This window comes from Diadema setosum, chromosome 17 (genome assembly GCF_964275005.1).
Source record: "Diadema setosum chromosome 17, eeDiaSeto1, whole genome shotgun sequence".
In the NCBI taxonomy this organism is placed as follows: Eukaryota; Metazoa; Echinodermata; class Echinoidea; order Diadematoida; family Diadematidae; genus Diadema; species Diadema setosum.
Window position 1 is genome coordinate 32,897,806 of NC_092701.1, and position 20,989 is coordinate 32,918,794.

Sequence of the window (20,989 nt, forward strand, 5' to 3'; positions counted from 1 at the left end):
AGCGATATCATTAGCTGTATAGGGAAGTTGCATCAGGGTTGAAATTGTCTTGAAGTTCTAAGAACATCAGATCCCCTTTCAAGTTGTTTTGATTTTAATCTCTCTCCATAATCATGTCATTGTGCAACTTTGGTGTTTGATTCAAATTGCAGGACTGTCATTATCTTACAGTAAATATGATGTGATATATGATTTGTTTTTTTTTTTTTCAAGGCATTGTTTGGTGTTTTCCCCATGTAGGCCTGCATATCAGCAGGATGTTTAACGACCGCAAAAAAAAAAAGGAATATTGATAGATATAACACATGTCTTTTACTGAAATATGATACCTTGAATAACAGGATGAATTTTGTATATAATACTAGTGGCTTGCAACATCCTCACTGACCACTTTGACTTTTTCTTTTCTTTTCTTTTTTTTTTTTTTTTCAGGCCCAGAGTTTAGTGGTCTTCAAATGCAAAGAGGTACAAATTTGGCTCAATTGATAATCACTTTTCCATCTCTTCTTTTAAATAGCTAAAAATTTTGTAGGCTTTCCCATTGTAGGCCCTACGTGTTGTATATCATGTGGGAAGAGGATGCAAAAAAAAAAAAGAAAAAAAAAGAAAGAAGAGCAACATTCCTAACAAAAAATGTTGGAAATCCAGGTGCAATTTGTATCAGAACGCAAGTACATGTAGTAACAGTTCTGACTTATCGTTTGTGCGTTATATTCAACCTCTTTGAGACACAAGTGGCCATGAGAGATTTTTGATAGTTAGTCAGCACAGTGAAAGTCACTGTGGTATATAATGTACTGTAGTACTCACTTCGTGCAGAAGTTCTACCTGAAAATGCATGTGTGATGTGTGAATGCTGAAAGGGGGCCAAGAAAGTGAGGAGACTGCAACTGGGCAGGTGTGGCATAGAGATATGATTGGATGGAAGGGGGGTGGGCCGGGGGAGGGGGTTATAAGGAAGGTGAGGAAGGAGAGGGGGGCTATAGGGGAGGGGGTTAGGGGAGGGGCGGAAGAGAGGGGAGGCTGAGAGAGCGAGCCGTGCATGCAAGAAATCGGTCGATCGGTCGGTCGGCAGCACACCTTTGCTACCTGCCTTCCTGCCCCGACACCGTGTGGATCACTCACCTCTGTAACTGATCTGCTTCACATGTCGGTCATGCTCTTTAACCCTTCTTCTCCCGTTCTGTACGTACATATCCCCGACGTACATACACATGTATCCCTGGCATTCCCCTTTCCCCTCCCTCTGCAAGTACAGTGTAGATTGGAATTGATGTCGTATGGAGGGCATTGTGCCACAAGCATGTGACCCTGCACTTTGCAATAAAGTGGTTTTAAATAGAAAGTTTCTTTTGTGAATAAAGGAAAGGACGATGCATGCTATTTGAAATGAAAGCTTAGACATGAAATTTATTAAGTTGTTGAATTTGAAACACAATTTGTGATTGTTTCAATGAGTGTAAGTCTAGAGCTTACCTAACTAGTGTAGGTTTTGTTTTTAAAATGAATATAAAAGGTTTTAAATGGTTTCAAATGGTACGTTTCTGCAAGGAAGGGCAGTGCATTTATATTAGATATGAATTCTTACACCTGGAATTGTTGAAGTTGCTGTTGAATTTGAAGCACAATTGTAAATAGTTGTTAATAAATAGAAGTTTGGAGATAACTTGAGATGGTTTTGTTCTAAAAATAGTTTCATATTTATAATAGTTTCCAAAACATTCATTAGCTGAAGTAGGAAAATGAGAGTGAAACAAACTAAAGAAGAGTTGTGTAAAGATTTTGTCTGCTGTCAACTTGCACCTTTCTTGACATGCACAGTTATCAGGGATCAGCATTCAGTAAAGAAATTGATATCCAGTTTGCAGAGTCGAGGTTATTATAAGGATAATACCATTGCAAATTGTGTACTTATGTCTGATGTCCTGCCTCTTATTATGTATCTCTTTTTATATTGAATATGCATGGTTGATTGTAGTTGTTTTGTTTTGTTTTTTTTTCTGATGCTTTCGGGAGGTGCCTACTAAGAATTTAATCACTATGGACATGCAGTAATAAGGCAGCAGTATGAGAAAATGATGTGACATGACTGAGTTAGCCAATGTCATGTTGTACACTGCTGGTATTATTCATTCTGTCTTTCATCTAGTGTTCACATTAGTGTATGTGGACTACCGGGTAGATCAGGGAGTAATATGCATTTTGTGGGCAGCGTGTACGGGTGCAGTTCAGGCGATTAATTTCTATCTCCTAATCTACTGGATTGATTCGTGTGGACGTGTGTGTAATAGTGATCACTTCTTACCGTTAAGCGAGTTTATTCCCCCTGCGCCTTGCGCCTTCCCCCCGGCACATGCGTGAGTGGCGCACACACGGGTAGAATTTGCCGAGCCTGGCCTCAGTCTACCAAGACAGCGAGTTCAGGGAACCTTGAAATAATTTGAATATAAATGAGACTCTAAAATGGCATGGTCGAGTTGCTGAACATATCGCACGTTCATGCATTGCCGGCCATCATCTTCTAGTTCTATCCACCAGTCGGCCACAAGGGGCTTGGTTACCCGCCCCACCATCTAGGGCGGGGTATTAATGCTTCGAGTACTCTATTGACAAGTCCAATAGTATGGGGGGGGGGGGGCATGAATCTGACCAACTGTTAGGGATGAAAAGTCATTCTCCCTCTGTTGGCCAAGATACATAACCCAAGGTCAAAATCATCCCTCCCCATTCACAAAGCAAGACTCCTAAGTCCTGTATTATAAAAGTGAGGCATACAGAGCATATCTTTTGGTGTGGACATTCAGTGTACATACTGCATACACACATGCATATTGTACGTGTAGGTGCAGTTGTTCTGCATTGAGGACAGGATCATGGTCTATAAGTAGTCTCTCTCATTCAGGCAAGTTTTTGTTGTCAGTACAGTCTAATTAACTGCTGCCAGTGCTTTAGGCACCACAGTGTCTGAATCATAAGACTACTATCCTTCCTCTCAGTGTTGAATATGGTTGTCTACAAGACTTGCACAAGGAGATAGGATGTAAACATCTACCTTGGTTTTACAGAAGAACAAAGAGCATGAGGAAAATTTATTATTGCAAGAAGACACCGAAACGATTACATTAGACATGAGAAACTAAATGATATTACATACATGTAGATGACTACATTGCATTTGAGATGTTTTGAAACTTGTCAATAGCCAGATAATGAATGTTGGAAGTATTGTATAATGTAGCTGAATACGTTTTGACAAGTCATACAACTATAGCTGCAATAGCACCAATATTGCTATGTCATTTATTTTGTGGATCATAATTCATGTCACTGTACATTAAAGTTTATAGCACATACAAAGTTTCATATGTTTGAGTGGGCGAATTTCAAATTCCATGCCATTGCATATCATAGCCTTCAATATATGGAGCATTGTACAATGTTAGGATGCAGTTTACACCACATGACTGATTTGGCTAAGTAACACAACTGAATTTTTATGAGTTAGGCCTATAACTTTCTGACATTCAATGTGCTGTAACTGTTCAGATTAAACATCCATTGAAGAAAACGAGAATCCAGGAAGATTTTAGGTCTTCTCATATGTATGTGAAAGTTTTATTCACTACATGATATAGTCACTGTAAGACTGCATAGCTAGTTGGTTGTGAGTTGCGTATCCGGGCAATTACCCCCAGAGGGCAATTACCCCCCCCCCCCCCCCCCCCCGGCTTAATACTGGTTAGTGGTAAGGTTAGAGTTAAGATTAGGGTTAGGGTTAGGTTTAGTGTTAGGAGTTTGGGTTATGGTTAGGATTAGTTTTAGGGACAGGGGAAGGGTCTAGGGTAATTGCCCAGGGGGTAATTGCCCTAGACCCCTCCAATATCACATAACATCCTGGGCAACTCACATGAAATTGCATTGATGAATAATGATTGCTCAGCATGCACAATCTTCACTGGCATGCTGCTTTTCTGTTTCTACCTTCCATTTAAACCGGCTAAGTGCTCCTTTGATGTGCCATGTTCTCAAGGCACAGACTGTACATTACATAAATGTTATGATCTGCAGCATCAACCGCCACCACCCCCCCCCCCCCCTTTCACTTTTCCTCCTTGCATCCTGTGGCTATCCCTATTGTTTTGGGAATGGTCTGGTTGGAATAGCAGGAGCTCGCTCAGTAATAGTGCTACATATCCAGGCATTGTGATTGCGAATAATGCAAATCAAGCGGGCATGATGCTCGTTGGATTTCTGTGATTATCCACTGCTGCAGTTGAAGACGGACGGCGATGGTGCCGCAAATTGCTCGGGCTCGAGCCGAATGTGCATTGTGCTCGTCATCTCTTGTGCTGCGTTATTCATCCTCTTCCATCCTCCTCCCCACCCCACCCCACCCCCCACCACCATCCTACATCTCTTCTCTCTCTTATTTTTTTCCTCCCATAATGGTGTATGAACTCATTGCATGATAAAAGAAGATACTCCCAACAAGGGAGCTTCAGCTATTTCCAGACTGCAATTCTATATCGAAGAAACCCATTCCATCTACATTAAATTTCCATATATCGGAGACAAGACATATCCCCGCAATCAATGATATCCTGTCATGCGATGCCAATGGTACCTGCAGCACAGGCGTCTGTCTGTTTATTAAAGTTGGCTCTGGCTGAATGTGTCCCTGCATAGGACTGGAGCCTTGGTTTGAGTATCGGCGAAGAGAGGTGGTTTGCTGTTCGGTTTGACTGGGAAATCGTATACGATATAGATAGGCTGTGTGCGGCATGTTCATTTCCTTTGATTATCCCGCGTGAAACATCTGTGTCCACTTTTAAAGCAAACACGGACACTTTCTGTGTGACCTTTTTCCGAGATTAAATTTGCCTCTGTCTGATATTTGTTTGCGCGATCTTGATAAATGTCATATCCTTTGTTTTATACCGCATTTTTCTGTTTTTTCTTTTTTTCTGTGTGTGTTTGTCACACTAGATTGTGCAACCCAGCGTGGCGAGATCAGAGGCAAGTAATTGTTTGGTCTATAGCTTTCGCCCACATAAAAGTGGCGGTGTGAAAGAGTCTTCTTTCGACTTTCCATTTGCACGAGCTTTAGAAAACACAAGCAGGAAAATGATCATTCAACAACATTACTCATACTTCTCATTAAAAAATGACAACTTTCTTCGTACTTACTGTACAAAAAAAAAAAAAAAAACTAGACTCGCAATTTGTCAAGATTGACAAATTAGGTGATCCGATTTTTTTTAAATCAATGATTCGAGTTTTCACCTGAGATTAGGGACATTGGTCGTGTGATGTTTGGATTCTCATTTTGAAAAGGGAGGCAGATCTGCCATCTTGGGTACCGAATTCCGTATACACTATCAAAGATGCAGAATGAAGTATATTTGACCTTTGACCCCACTTTGCACCCCCAAGATGGCATCTGAGCAAAAAGTGGTTATTTTGTGAAATGATTCTTTTAACATGGTCTTTGCGTGTGTAAAATATGGGAAAGATAAGACATGTATTCACCAAGATACAGGAAGAAACATTTATGACCTTTGACCCTAATTTACATACCCAAGATGGTGTCTGATCAAGTAGTTGTTATTTCATGAAATAATGTACGTAACATTAACTAAACATGTGCAAAATATGGGGTTGATAGGGGCTATTTTTCTTGCGTTATTGCAAAGAAAATTGGAAAAAGAAAGATGAAAATACATCGAAGATAACCTTTAATTCAACCACGTTTTTGGACGTGATCCCGACAACATATGAAAAACAAAGGGGACACGTACGATAGCGCAAAGTCTCAGCTGCAACATATTAAAATCTGGGAGAAATTCACCGAAGGGTAAGTGAGCTAGTGCTCGATAAAGACAATCATGTCAATTTTCACATCTAGAAAAATTCCCTCCCATAGAGATAACACGTCATAACGAAGATAAAGAAAGAAGTACATATGACCTTTGACCCCGATCTGCACAGACAAGATGGCATCTGAGCAAAAAGTGGTTATTTTGTGAAATGATCCTTGTAATACGGTCTTTACGTGTGCAAAATATGGGGAAGATAGAACATGTATTCACCAAGATACAGGATGAAACATTTATGACCTTTGACCCTAATTTACATACCCAAGATGGCGTCTAATAAAGTAGTTGTTATTTTATGAAATAATGTACGTGACATGAACTAAACATGTGCAATATATGGTGGTGATAGAGTATGTTTTTCTTGAGTTATTGCAAAGAAAGTTGGAAAAAGAAAGAAATATGAAAATACATCGAAGATAGGCTTTGATTTCAACCAAGTTTTTGGACGTGATCCCGATACCGTATGAAAAAATGAAGGGTACATTTACGATAGCCCAAAGTCTAAGCTACAACATATTAAAATCTTAGAGAAATTCACCGAAGCATAGGTGAGCTAGTGCTCGAAAAAGATAGTCATGTCAATTTTCATTTCCAGAAAAACTGCACTCCCATTAATATAACACGTAAACTGGTCAAATTTGACAAGATTACTTTCAATCCAATATTTCGAGGTGATGCCGTCATCTAATCAAAATGTTGTTATTATATTAATGAAAGAGCATTTAGTAAGCTACAACATACTGAAATCTGGGTGAAAATAAGCAAAGGATAAGTGAGATACGCTTGAGTGAACGTGTAATTTGATGACGTCATTTTGAAAATTTACTCTTTTTATTTTATTAAGAAATTTGATATCTTTTAATCATTTTTCCAGCATCGCCAACCCATGAAATGACATGTACAACTTATCAGCTTTCAGAATATGTAAAGAAAATTGGGGGTCACCGTCCATCCTGAGGAGTAAAATCGGATTTAAAATTGGCGGTTTTTTGGCATTGTTGCACTGTATATCGCCATTGACGCGCGCACGGAATTTCAACTTTGACGGGCCCGTATGACGTCATATTGAGTCGGATTGACTTGAAACTTGGTAGAAATATTCCCTGACATTTCAGACAGGCGATAAGTGTGAAAAAACGGGAAATTTCCATTGCATATGAGCTGTGCGTGCGTATATGCGCGCGCGCGTACGCGTCCGTCCGATTTTTTCAATTTTTCAAAAAATGCTCTAAATCGTCTGAAACGTGTGCAAAAAAAATTTGAGCTCGATTTGAGCATACAAATATTTCAACGCGCGCGTACACGCACGTTTTAAGGTATAGATGAATTTTGAGAATATGAGTAGAATGCGCTTGACTTGAAATATATGTGACGTAAATTTCATTGAAAAATTCCATTCCATTAATGAGATATGATTGAGAATGTGTTTTCATATAATGACGTCATAGTGACGTCACGGTCGACTGATCACTTTGATTTTAGTTCGATTGCCGTCTTTGGGAGACGATACATACATGGTATAAGTTTGAATTTGATAGGAAGAGGATTTTCTGAGCTAATCGATGCACAACTTTTGGGGAGAAATAAGAAAAAGAAGAAGAAGAAAGAATCCGTACAAAAACAGAAGGTGATCCGAGAGGATACTCGGATCACCTAAATATACGATGTGTATTTATCAGGCATGGCTGGTAGGAAATGATGTAAGGGTTTTCCCCCCATTCTCTGTCAATACTAGGAAATAATGGTGCCATCTTTTGATACGGTGGGAACGAGGTGCCTGTTAGTGGTCTGTGTGGCAAAGAACACTTCCTCTCATAGTGTGACATTATTTTATTTTATTTCAGCCAAATTGCTTGATGACATCATTTTCAGTGATGCCTTTACCTCAGTTGAAGGTCCATCTGACCATTAAGCTGTCCTTTTGTCCATCAGTCTGTCCATATATAATCCATAACTGATTTTGTGGACAACATAATTTAAGAACTCTTTGAGGTGTCGAAATTCAGTACTTTTCAGTACATGTAATACGTATGGTTGGACGAAGCTGCGTCTCATATTTGCAAGATGTACTGTAAACCTGCAATATTGGGGAGAACTATGGAACATACAAGTGTACATCACAGTGGAGGTATACCAGTCCCCAATGTGACATTTCTAGGTTTCTTTTTCTTTTTTTTTTCTTTCTTTTATTTGGGGGGGGGGGGGGGAGGGAAGTACTGAGGTGGGAAATGTTCAGTATTGCTTTGATTCAATGCCTCAAAGCTGATTACCTATTCACACTTGGATGTGATTAGTTTGTGCATGGAAAATAGCAACATTCCACTTTGTAAATTACGGACTGTTTCTTTGCTGTGATTGGTTGAACTCTCCATCAGAGCAGAGAGGGCAATGCACTATTTGTTTTAGTTGGAGTAGCTTAAGCATCCTTTGCTTCCTTAGCAGCCACAGAAAACAAATCAAAACAAATAAAATCAAAACCTCCGTAGCCTTGTTGCATTGTGCGGTCTATGTCATACCGATTGAATCTTAACTGCAGTGAGCTGCGTATGTACTATAACCATCATCACATAAAAACTCTCTCACAGTTGATTGTTACAGTGTACTTCAGATATACAAGTAGTACCATTGAAATCTTGGAATATATGTCTATTGAGATATATATTGTCAATGGTGATGATAAGAGTTGAGTACTGCACAGATGCATGCAGCACAAAGAAAACTGTCTGTATATTAAAGGAACTGTACAGTACTGGTTGAGGTAGGGATTCATGTTTTCAACATTCCTAAGTGAGATCATGAAAAGCCTCTTATGAAATATGAAAGAGCATGTAATTTTAAAAAGGATTCAACGTTTTATTTGATGAAAATTGGTTTTCAAATGGCTGAGATATCCCAAAAAGTGCTAATAATAAAAGGCGACATGCCCCAACTTTATTAGTACTGTATCTCTTTGTTTCACATTGTTTTTGGATATCTCAGCCATTTCAAAACCGATTTTCATCGTATAAACTTTTGATACCCCTTAGAAACGCATGCTCTTTGGCATCTCATAGAGTGGTTTCTGAATATCTCACAAAATGTTAAAAGCTAAATCTTCACCTCGACCAGAACTGTACACACCCTTTAATGTAGGTATACATGTAGGCTGCCATCAAAACTTACATTCTTGATTGTACATTGTATCATATCCAGGGCCGCTTCAGATTTGCTTTTGTTCTCTAGAAATGCTACCATTTTTAATCAGGACTGTTGCCAAAGGACTCCTGTTGAACTCTTGATCTCTGTAGTGATGAACATTACAACTGTGCTGCAAATGAAGATTACTTTCCAGTGTGAAATAACATTTTTCCCCCCACGTCATTTAAAGGACAAGTCCACCTTGGTCATATACTATACAATAGAGTGAATACAGCAATTGCATTGTATAGTAGAACACATCATCGGAGAAAGTTTGAGGAAAATCAGACAGTCCATTCAAAAGTTATGAATTTTTAAAATTTCTCCACAGTCACTGCTACAGTGTCACTACAGTGTATGATGTCACATGCGTACAACAATATTTAAGGAAAAATATAAAGAAAATTCCACAAAATTTTGTTTTGTGGAGAAAGTACACGTTCCTTTGACTTGCTACTGACATTTATGTTAGAGGGTATTAAATATTATTCCCCCTGTCTTCCAGAAGAGGCAAGTCAAGTGCTCTATATACATGAGAATAGTGAAAATATGATGACATAAATGGTATCCCGGGGTACCAAATAAAAATCAGCCAGTTTGTTGAATTATATTTTTTTTTAAAAAAGGTTGTACCCTGGGTGCCAAAAAGAGGAAATTATTTTGGTGCTGGAGCTAGCGCGCGCTAGCCACGTAACTGCACTGCACTAAAGCACACGCTAGTGGTATCGCAGCTTCCATGCACGCTTAGTATAACATGCAGTGGCATGGGAATGCTATGTACAGTACACGCACACACAGTGCATGCATTTTTCTCTGGCTGTCCTCCAGTGGACACGAGGTGGCGCTACACAATGCGGTCACCCGGGGTACTACTGTATCCCGGGGTAACGCGTCATATGTTGAAAAATACTTTCCTTTACTGATACGCACATGACATCACAAGCTGAAGTAGTCTTTGCATCCAGTGATGGCGGCACTGAAACTTCAAAAATTCATAACTTTTGAATGGATTGTCCAATTTTCCACAACCTTTTACTGACGTGTTCTACTAATATTGCTGCATTCTCTCAATCCTTCATAAATATGTTTATGAAGGTGGACTTCTCCTTAAAAGAGATGTGAGAAACCCAGTTAGTCCAAGGGATCACAAATGTTCAGCTGAATTCAGTGTCCATATTTTGTTCTCCAGCACTCAGGGGTCGCTGTGATTTATGGCCAGAACTTGACAGGCAGGTGCACCTCTTTCAGAGGATCTGAAGATGATTAAACTTCTAGAAAGCACTCTGTGGTTTTTAAACCAGGATACTTGATACTTGAAAGGTGTTCCTTTATAGCATGTTTAGAGTTACCGAGAGTGTTCAGATACTGAAATGATGCTCGTTTGCTGGTCGTTTAAACTGCACATGACATTTCATGCAGCAGCCGAGTCAAAAAATCCAAAGCCTGCCAATCAAAAATGCAACTTTGAACGTTCTACACAGTGCAAGGGTGTGTTTACGTTGCATGTAAAGTACCACATCAGAGTTGATTACAAGGTCAAGCTAAGGGTTGCTTTCTTGAATGTCTTTTTTAGAGGTCAGACAGTTTAGACTACAAATGCATTAGTAGCCACATTTGAGGAAAACTTCATGATGTTATTTTCACCAACAAGCTCTCTGCCAATTTGAAATGGCTCATGGCTTGATACGGAATGACAGTCGTAGCGTTACGAGAGATAGAGCAGAGTGATGCAGACTTGGGAATGACTCAGGAGGACCAATACATTACAGTGTATGGGTTGAAATGAAGAACACTTTCATTCTGTGGGAGGAGGCATTCCTGTCGCTGTACTATCACAACGTCAATTTTCTTGAATTTCTAAAGTGCATGGCACTGGATCAATTCGGGATTGATCCTCTTTCACGGTGATGGAGCGCGCCAAAATGGGCCACCGTGTGCCGAATGCAGTGGACAAATCATTCAGATACAGAGCACTTCCACCTATCTGTCATGTGTGCGCTAGAGAGTTTTGCCAATTACACAGGTTGCTGCTAGCTGTTCCTCGCCCATTCAGCTGCCAAGTACTGGTAGCAAAATTGGCAACACGCATGCTGCTGTGGTCTGGATTGGAGTTGAATGTGCAGTGACCTTCACAAATTGTATTTTGGTCCCAATTTTTTGCTTGGGGGAAAGACTTCTGTGTCATTTTTTTTTTTTTTTTTCATCGAGCAATGCCAAAGCTGTCTCGCCTCACATTCAAGCCATGACCTATTAATCCCTTCAGGTAGGCCTCAGGGATGTTTGCAGTGTGGCAGGTTGGCTTTCCTGGAATCAGCAACTTTGAATTTGATGAGCCATGCCTTTTCCTGTTGATCCATGAGTATGACATGACCTATGGATGATGAGGTCCAATGGAGGCGTGAATGTGTCTTTGGAACTGATCCATAAATATTACTGTGTTCTGGCACTTTGATGAAAGTCATCAACAGATAATGATACATGTTATACATTTATAAAACGTAATTCTCGTGTTTTTTTAAGGTACACTGATAAGAAAAGTAATTATATTCAACTATTGCAATGTATGTTCTGTTCTCAGCTGCATGTAGTCGTAGGCCTACATATTAACATGCCTTTATTATGATAAAAGTCGTGTCCAAACAAATGTTTAAGTGCCATTTACCACCAAGTGGCAATCAATGAAAGTGGTGTCTGATATCAGTGAGTGTGGTCATTCTCCTGCAAGTGGAAATCATTAACCTTTTGTGTGCTTTGAATGCTGATTGGTGCAGAAAACCCCATAGCATTGTACACGCTGTCCAATGTCTGTGACACAGAAAGGAGTGTAAAATGGTATCACCTTGCAATGATTATCATGCTTTCCCTTTCACCCTCTTTGGGTTCTTTCCTGGCAGTGAACTAACTATTAAAGGGATAAGGGATGGTATTGGTATAGTATCGTTGCGGTAAAGATTCAGCTTTAACTTTTTGCGAGATACTTACAAACCACTTTAAGAAATGTCAAAAGAGCATACAATTCTAAGAGGAATTCAATGTTTATTTGATGGAAATTGGTTTTGAAATGGCCGAGATATCCAAAAACAAAATAAAGCAAAGAGATCATGATGGAAGGTTGGTTCCACCTTTTATTAGGATCTCTTTGTTTTGGATATTTCGGCCATTTCAGAACCAATTTTTATGAAATAAATTTTGAATTCCTCTTAAAAATTATATGCTCTTTCATTTTTTATAAGATGTTTTGCATTATCTTTAAAAAAAAAAAAATCAAAAAAATGTTGGAAACATGAAGCTCCATCTCAACTAAAACTGTACCATCCGTCTAAGAGATGGGACTGTTGCTATCTTCTGCTGAAGCTTCTCTTCAGCATACACACACACACAAATAGTCCATTGTGTTAACTAGCCAAGAGATCTTGTAGAACACTCACAGTCAAGAAGTTTCCAGAATGCCTCCATCTTGATTCATGACAGGGATTTTCCTACATAAAAAGAGCACATTTAGACTATGCGCGGATACAGTACCCCCCACCCTTTTTTAGGTGTGCCTTATGCTGCATTTATTCGAAATTCATGTGCTCCTTATATCATACTGTGCTCATTTGAAATTCATGTGAATGAATACATCGTGCAGCCTTGAACAAAGACTACAGTTCATTTGAATGAACAACCTGCCTATCCTTGCACCTGTCTTGAATGTGAGTCAGGTTGATGGTGACAGAGCCTCTATGGTAGGCAGAGAATCTCATGAAAACTCATTGATTGTGCATCCACTGAATAGATGTGCCTCTCCTGTGCGACTTTCATAAAGTAGGACAAGGACATGTCAAATATTGTGTATTTGTGTATAATCCATGTGTGTGTGTTTGTGTGTGTGTTTGAGTTTAAGTGCACATTTATAGACTTAAGTTCAATGTCAGAAAGGAAGTCAGAGGTTAAAGGTTGTGAGGTCAAACAGCTGAGGAAAAAGCCCCTTGGGTGAAATTGATCTTGCTCTGCTCTGCTCTATTGCTGATGTGTGTGTGTGTGTGTGTGTGTGTGACATTAATGGCTTTTCCAGATGTGTGTCTTTTCTTTAATATTTACCTTTGCCATGCATTCTATTTTTAGAGCTTTGTTGTTTTAGTTTTCCTGTTTCTCATGACCATGTCAACCGCGGAGAGTGTCGGGTCATTTTCCATGTAAAGTGGTCTGTTGACTTTGTCACGAGGTAGACATGGCATGCTGTCAGTAGCTAATTCCTGTGTTTTTGCAGTCATATCGTATATCCCAGTTCATGTAATGAAATGGATCGCAAAGTCTTGTCATCAACTTCCCCGGTCAGTGATATCACCCACCAGATGATACTGACTTCTTACATCAAAATTTGAATTACCCTTCTTATTTCTGTCAGCTGAATGTGGACTCGGTATAACATGCACTTTTATCATCTTTTTCATTTGTTCCATGTATAGGCCTACATTAAATATTGTGCATCTATTCAAAGCAGAAGAATACCCACTATTCATAACTTGGGCATTATGCTTTCATGGTAGTTCAGCTGTATATTAAAAGATAACATGTGTCAGATGTGGTTACAAACACCCAAAGGTTTATTGGAGCCCCTTTTTCTTGTGTTTTCTACAATTCCGGCCACTGGAAAGCAAGATATTTTAGTGACATATTTTTGTGCATTGCCACTGGCATTCAGTGCTTGTTCACTGTAGGCCTACTGTAGACCAGAACTTTTGCGTGCATTTCGTGTAATTTCACGACTCTTTGCTCTCACAAAATTTGCAAGATGAAAATGCGCACAAACATTTCTGGTTTTACTGTATCAGTCATGGGAGTTGAGATGTGCGTGGGGCATATGTACACTTGTAGCAGTGCAGAAAGAGAGAGAGAGAAAAGATAGAGGGAGAGATGTCCATACCAACTATACAGTCTATCCATGAACAAGTGGCGTAGGAAGAAAATAGTATGTTGGTATCAATCAGTCTTCCAGTATTGAAAAAATGATGTGAAAAGATCTTCCCACCTGTTCATCCTGGAGTTGAAGGATGATCCTAGAATCCAGTCGATACAGCTTGTGCCATTCGTGGCCCTCATGTATCTCAGCAGCGCCCCGACCTGCCCCCCTTGCCTTGAGCACATGACAGTATGCATGGTGTTTGAAATGTAGCAAGTTATTGATTTCCCTGTCAGCATCCACCTGTGGCCTAGAGACCCACCTTGTACTAAGGTTTCCCCTGCTCTTCATTTTTTGTTTTTCGTTCTCCTATTACAGAGAAATGTGTCACAGTGCATTAGTAGGGCTATGTATGGAAATCTGGACTTGATCTGGCATGCTGAATGTTCACGCACATACATGTACAATCACAAGAGAGGTAGAGAGAACCATGTGATGTTCTGAGAATGTTTTTTGAAGTTTCTATCATAGAAATTGGTCAAGATGATCCATTTGATGCAGGCTTATACCAGGGCTGGACACTAACTTTTTTTTTTTCCTCTGGTGGCCTGTTTGGGCCACTAAAATCTTTGAATTTGAAATTCTAGTGGTGTGAAAAGGAAATATACTGGCCCAAAATAGTAGGAAATATATTGTATTTTAGCTGCCTGATTGGGCCACTAAAAGAATAATGAGTCCTGGATATAGGATAGAATACTATTCATAGTTTTTAAAGCATGTGGAAATTTGCAAAGGTAAAAATATAGTACAATTGATGCTTATTTACTATTATCTCAATCCTGTCAGGTCTAGACTGTCAAACTATTGCACAATGCACATTGTCTTTGTCTGTTATGGATTTTCATCTTGGGCAACTGAGTGTAGAGTTTGCTATTTGATCATGAAATGCAATATGATTGGAGGACAAGGTTATGTGTGCTGCAGGTTAGGTGCCAGGGGCATTTAATTGATTTTAGATTATTTTGGGGCATTCAGCAGAACAGCATCTGTAACATTGTCATGCTTTTGTCTATAATCTCAGGGCAGGATAGTTTAATACACTGGAAACTCTTGATACTGTTGTGATTTCCATTGTTGTTTTATATGAGCAGTTAGCATTGAAGTGGTATGCTACTCGTGTACACGTTTGTTGTAAGGAACATGGTAACATCAAATGAGCAGAAATGGTATAGTAGTTTCATTGAAACTGGACATTAAAAGAGGAAGTGAAATTGAAGGGGTTTGTAAAACACTTTTCTTTTTCTTTTCTTTTTTTGCAGAACAGTACTATCTGTCCTTATATCATAAAGGAGATATTTTCATCTCACAGAACTCCTGACCTGCACACAAATAAAGTTGTTTAATTCTGTGTAAATGAAATGAAAAAGAGGAGATTATTTCCTTCATATGAAGTCATTGTATGTATATAATAGCATGGCAACAGTGGCCTTTGAGTGGAGGGATTTATCTACATATACATGTAGTTTGCTCTGATTTCTTCAGTTTACATGTATATTTTTAATGCTCTGTTTTAATAGTAAGATGATATGTCATAACTGGTACTCTTATACATGTAATTTTACAGATGTGACCACTAGTTTCAGTATACAATATACATGTGATTTAAGTATCATGTGAAACTCCTGAACTGACTAATAGAAATTCATGTTGAATTGTATTTTCATATACATTCACTGCTTTGTTTTATTTATCTTTTTCAATGGAAGCCAACTTGACACTTAAAGCATCAACTGGCTTGTTGAATTCACCCCATTGCTTTATCCAAAGTGTCAAGGATTGCTACATGTATGTAAAGTTTCTAGCAATAGGAAAGTGTCTTTCTTTTTTTTTTCTTTTTTTAATAGGATATCTACTTCCTACATGTGGTATAGATTGAGCGTCAGGCAGGAGCCTAGTTTCTGTCTAATCAACATTTCTATCAGCGGTAAACCGCAGCAAGACTGATGTACAATACCAAAACCTGAGAAATGCCACACAGTTTGCTACTCCTAAGATACAGATATATCCATGGTCTATATGGATCACAACACCAATATGCAATACCTCATACTCTACAAATATCAGTGTAACACCTGCACTCACAATACAAAAGATGGACTTGCCAGGGACAGACATAAACAAATTATATGACATGCTATGTATGAATCATACTTGTAGCTACGCAAAACCTGGGACTAATGTGAGACGCACGCAGGAAAGCCCTACGTTGCCTAGCAACAAGGAAATTGATACCGATGTACCAGGAGATCTGAACCCGATGGGCCGAGGCGCACTGTTTTGACAGTCCAATTTTGGCTTTCCGCCTCAACCCCCGAGCCTTTGACCAAATTTACTTGAGTGTTTGAGGGTTCTCCTGTCATTTGGAAAAAAGAAAGCAAAATGATGCCAGGACTAAGGAAGGCAGTATTGCATAAATATTTTGCCTCTTTTGGCAGAGTTTTGGCCTGCAGGTATAACTCATTAGTGAACGGGACATTATGAATGGCTTGAAGTTAAAGCCCGTCTCTTGCAGTAAAAAAAGTGTGTTAGTTTTAATCACATAGAAAAAAATGAATAATCAGTCTAAAATCTTGCTTTTGCAGTGACAACTGTATATAACTTTAAGTTGGTGATTAAATACTAGAGAAAACAAGAAGATGACCCCCCCCCCAAAAAAAAAAAAAAAAAGAGAAGAATGTGTTACAGAAAAAAAAAAGAGAATAATGTGTTACAGAAAAAAAATGTAATGATTTTTAAATAAAACAACCCCCAGTAAAATTGTGATGGAAACTGTTATGTGTGCCAAAGGACTGTTTGCTTTCATTTTTTAAATTACGTGCCTGGGCAAATATAGTGTCTGGATGGCCACATCCATATCCATGCATTGTAATAGTGCCTGTAATGCTTTGCTTGAACTGGACCTAGTTTTCCTGAGTATCTTTATTTCTGGGCTTGACATTAGCAATGGCCCAGTGGTCTGGGGCCACGGTTGGGCAAAAAAAAAATAATAATAATAATAAAATTAAAAAAATAAATCATCCTTTGTTAGCCGATTGGGCAACTGAAATTCAAAATCAAATTTGCTATTATTTTTGCCTTTTCTTCCGGCCACCAAATTCTCAAATTCCAAGATTTTAATAGTTTGGGCCACCAAAGAATTTCAAATAATGTCAGTGTTGAGCTCTACTTACACGGTTGCAAGTAAAAAATCATGTCTAATCACCATAGTGACAACTGGAGTTCCAGTAGTTGATTAAAGGTTGCCACCATTTTTGTAGACTTTCATCGTGGTAGCTGCAATATTTATTAATAAGTAAGTTGCTGCCATGTATGCTTTGTTGAATAAACCGACTGTATTATTTTGATTAAATGTCCTATTGTATCACAGTGTACATTGAGGAGCAAGTTTTGCATACTACAATGCATTGAAGTGAAGTTTGCTACTCTGTACCATGTCACCTTGTAGCACAGCCACTCATGAAATGATCTCAGACCCTACTGTAAATGTTGATCAACTTCACATGGTTATCTGTTCACACCAACATATTACACTTGCATCTAATAATGCACTAATTCTCTTTATTTGTTCTGCCGCATACTTGGGCCTTTTTTTTTTCACTCTATGATGTGGTCCTTGTAATTTACCTTCATGCTGTGAAAGAGCAGGGCAAGTCTACACTGTATAAAAGCTTCTCGATGCGTTATTTCTGGTGTGATTGTGTGGCTGACATGCAGATAGTACCCGTCACATTTTGCATTGATATCAAATGTCAAGTTCAATTGTCATTAAAAAATTATTTTGACATAATGAGGTCCCTATTCAGAAGTAGTTTTGAGTTGTCTTCCTTTAACATTTTCAAGGTAATAGTGGGTGTGTAGAGTTCATGTGTCCATAGATAGAGAGAATGAGAGAAAGAAATTAATATCTCTCGAACGTGTGGATTGTACAGATGCACAAATAATGAACATACTTCATGTATAAGTACATGTACCGGTACTTCACTTCTTTCTGTGCAAGTTGTGTGCAGTGCCTTGTTGACTATATGGCCAATGAACACTAGAGGGCACTATACCATACTGGAACAGCTGCTCACCATAACAGTTGGTGAGGTCTTACAGTCAGCAGCTGGAGAGGTAATGTGTATATGTCTCAGCTTTCTTAAAATCTATGCATTCAGTGAATTCTGATACTGTACGAGCTGAAATTTTCGCGTACAGACATTTTCATGAATTGCTACTTGGAGGACATTTCGCGTGTTGTTCATTTCGCAGTTGCGAGGGTCTCACACATTTTTGTTTTCGCACGTTGTTATTTTCACGTGTTGTTATTTTCGCGGTTCAAAGGCGATTCGCGAAATTCGCGAAAATAAAACCACCGCGAAAATTTCAGCTCGTACAGTATGTGTTTGATGCAAGGTGTTTCTTAAAATGCCCCTCATGAACAATGCACAAAATTCATCCCTAACTTTTCCTTGTTTGAAATGAAATCAAAGCTGATTTTAAGAGCACTGTGTGGTTGTGAAGTTATCAATTACGAATGGATATCCATTGGGAGGAGGTTATGGTTGCTATGGTATAAGTGACCCCAGGCATGATTTAGGATTTGTGCTGTGCTAAAAACCAGTTGAAGAGTTTTGAGGAAACGGTATCATCACATCATACATATTATATTCCAATTATACACATAATTGTATGTGATCAATATCATTATTTTGTGAGAAAACATGGGACACTTTCCTATTCATACTTCCAAATGAAACTGCCAAATTTCATTAAACCCATTTTCTGTGAAACTTCTATCTGAGCTTTTTGTGTCAGTGTATTTATGAAAGTCAACCTGGATATGCAATAGTACATTTCTAAAAATAAATAGATAAGTAATAATAATGATAAATAAATGAATAGATAGCAGTGCATGAGAACCTGCTGCATAGAGAGACTAAAGTGACATTTTATCTGAAGCACCTGTCTCTTGCCCCTCATGCACCGAAGTTGTGAAAATAATGTCATCTCCACCGATCTAATTGAATATTCTCTATTATCTAAACATCAATATCTCAATGATGAAGAGCTCATTTATAACGCCGTGTTCCTTGCCACTGCAGGAGTTACGGATCATCGTGGACTTGCAAATGGCATGGTGGGGGGGGGGGGGGGGGATGGGGGGGGGATGGGGGGGAGGAGTGATCCTAGAAGGAGCTTGCCTTTTATTAGCTGTGGCAGATATCGTTTACCATGTTGGGAGCAGGTAGCCCCGAGGTGCGAGATGTGTTCTCCTTTGGACAGCAGTTGAAATTACACCCCTACGACGGGTGCTGGGTGGAAAATGAAAGAATTGCACGCTACTCATGTGAAAGATCCTTGTACTTGGCTTTGACTTGGGTTTGTTGTAATACATCCTGGTTTAACTGGGATTTCATGGGGTGGCTTCAAAGGAAATGCCATGTAAATTCCCCTTCAAACGTTCATATCCTTTGTTTAGATTAGTGTTTGTTATGAATGTGTTACATTTATTTTCTTTTCTTCAGAGTGAATCTGCTAGATATTTTCTTCTGTTTTTAAAAGGTTATCATGTAAAATCCTGTCATAACAAGTGGGTTGATATGATAAAAGGTTTTGAAGAATCTACAATATATTTTCAAGATGGTCTTGAATTTTATTGATTAATTCAGATCAGGAGACCAGTTAAAGTTGAAATGGGAATTTTAAAGGATAAAAAAAAAGATTTGACAGCAAATGGCCATCATGAACATGAATTCAATATTGCATACAATGCACAAAATTTTGTATCAGTTCCAAGATATGATATTGTCTGACCTGATGGAACAGAATCAATCTTTTAGCTGTTGGAAAATGTGCAATAATAGAATACAAGACCCATCACAGGAAACTATGGACTGAAAATCACTTGCAAAGAACAGTTTGAGAGTGATAACAAATGATAATAGGAAATATGAGTGTCTGTATGACTGTGTGTCCTCGTAGATTGTCAAGGTTAGGGTTTCTTTATGTGCAAAGACATGGTGATCTTTCTTTCTTGTAGTTGTATTTTAAGAACTTGTCACAAGTAAACATATCTTTTCTAAACTTTTAGTACATTCACAGCCTAATCAGCTGGTTTACATTGCGTTGTCTTGTTCAGTTTCATTGCCAAACATATTCATCTGTGTCGTAAACAACAATTTGTTGTTTGTGTGTTTGGTATATCTTGAGGTGACTGAGTATATCCTGCTCTGATCTGCAGCTTTTGAAGACGTGATCTGGTGTAAACGCAACTAAAATTACCTGATGCAAAAAGAGAACAGAAGAGTGGAGAATGTGCATGCACACCCATCTCAAGTTTATTACCCCTGAGCACTCTTTTCGGGCTTGACGTGTGTTTAAGACTGTTTGGTGCATTATTTTCTTTACTGTGTTGCCTGAAATCATGTGGTTGCCTAGCAACCTGACTGCCCCTTTCCTCATCGTTGTTTTGGTTTCTCGCAATATCTTTCTCATAACATCCTCCTGACATGTTGTCCTACTTGGATGTTTTAAATGTTCCACTTATCAAGATTATTAGAGATTCGCTTTCCTGGTGAACTCTGAATTCCTATTGCATTATGGAGCACACCTGATGCAGCCACAGTTATTAGAACATTTCAAAAATAACTTTATTAGATATGTCCTGAATTACTACTCGCACTCTCTTAAAGAAATTCTGAAGATTGTAGAATCCTGCTTGTATTTCAAGTTTGTGTTGGATGTACGCAAATATTGTTCATCACTCTATCGTTCAAAACACTGCCCATCCATCATCCACTCATTTTAACAGCCTTCACCTTACTTTTGACACCACAAAATATACTCAATCCAATATTTTGGGATATAGCCTGCCGAGCTACTAGCACGAAGAGCTGGCCTTTATTAAGAGAAATCTCTAATTATCGAGATCTACATAATAAAAATAATTGCATATATGTCTTGACATATTTCATATCGATGTGCATATCGATCTTCTGACACGGATCCC

General features: G+C 38.7%; 1 protein-coding gene across 1 annotated transcript in view; it reads left to right on the forward strand.

The window, feature by feature from the left end:
• LOC140240997 (uncharacterized) overlaps positions 1–20,989 on the forward strand; it is a 119,375-nt gene that overhangs the window by 16,784 nt on the left and 81,602 nt on the right. The window lies entirely within an intron of this gene.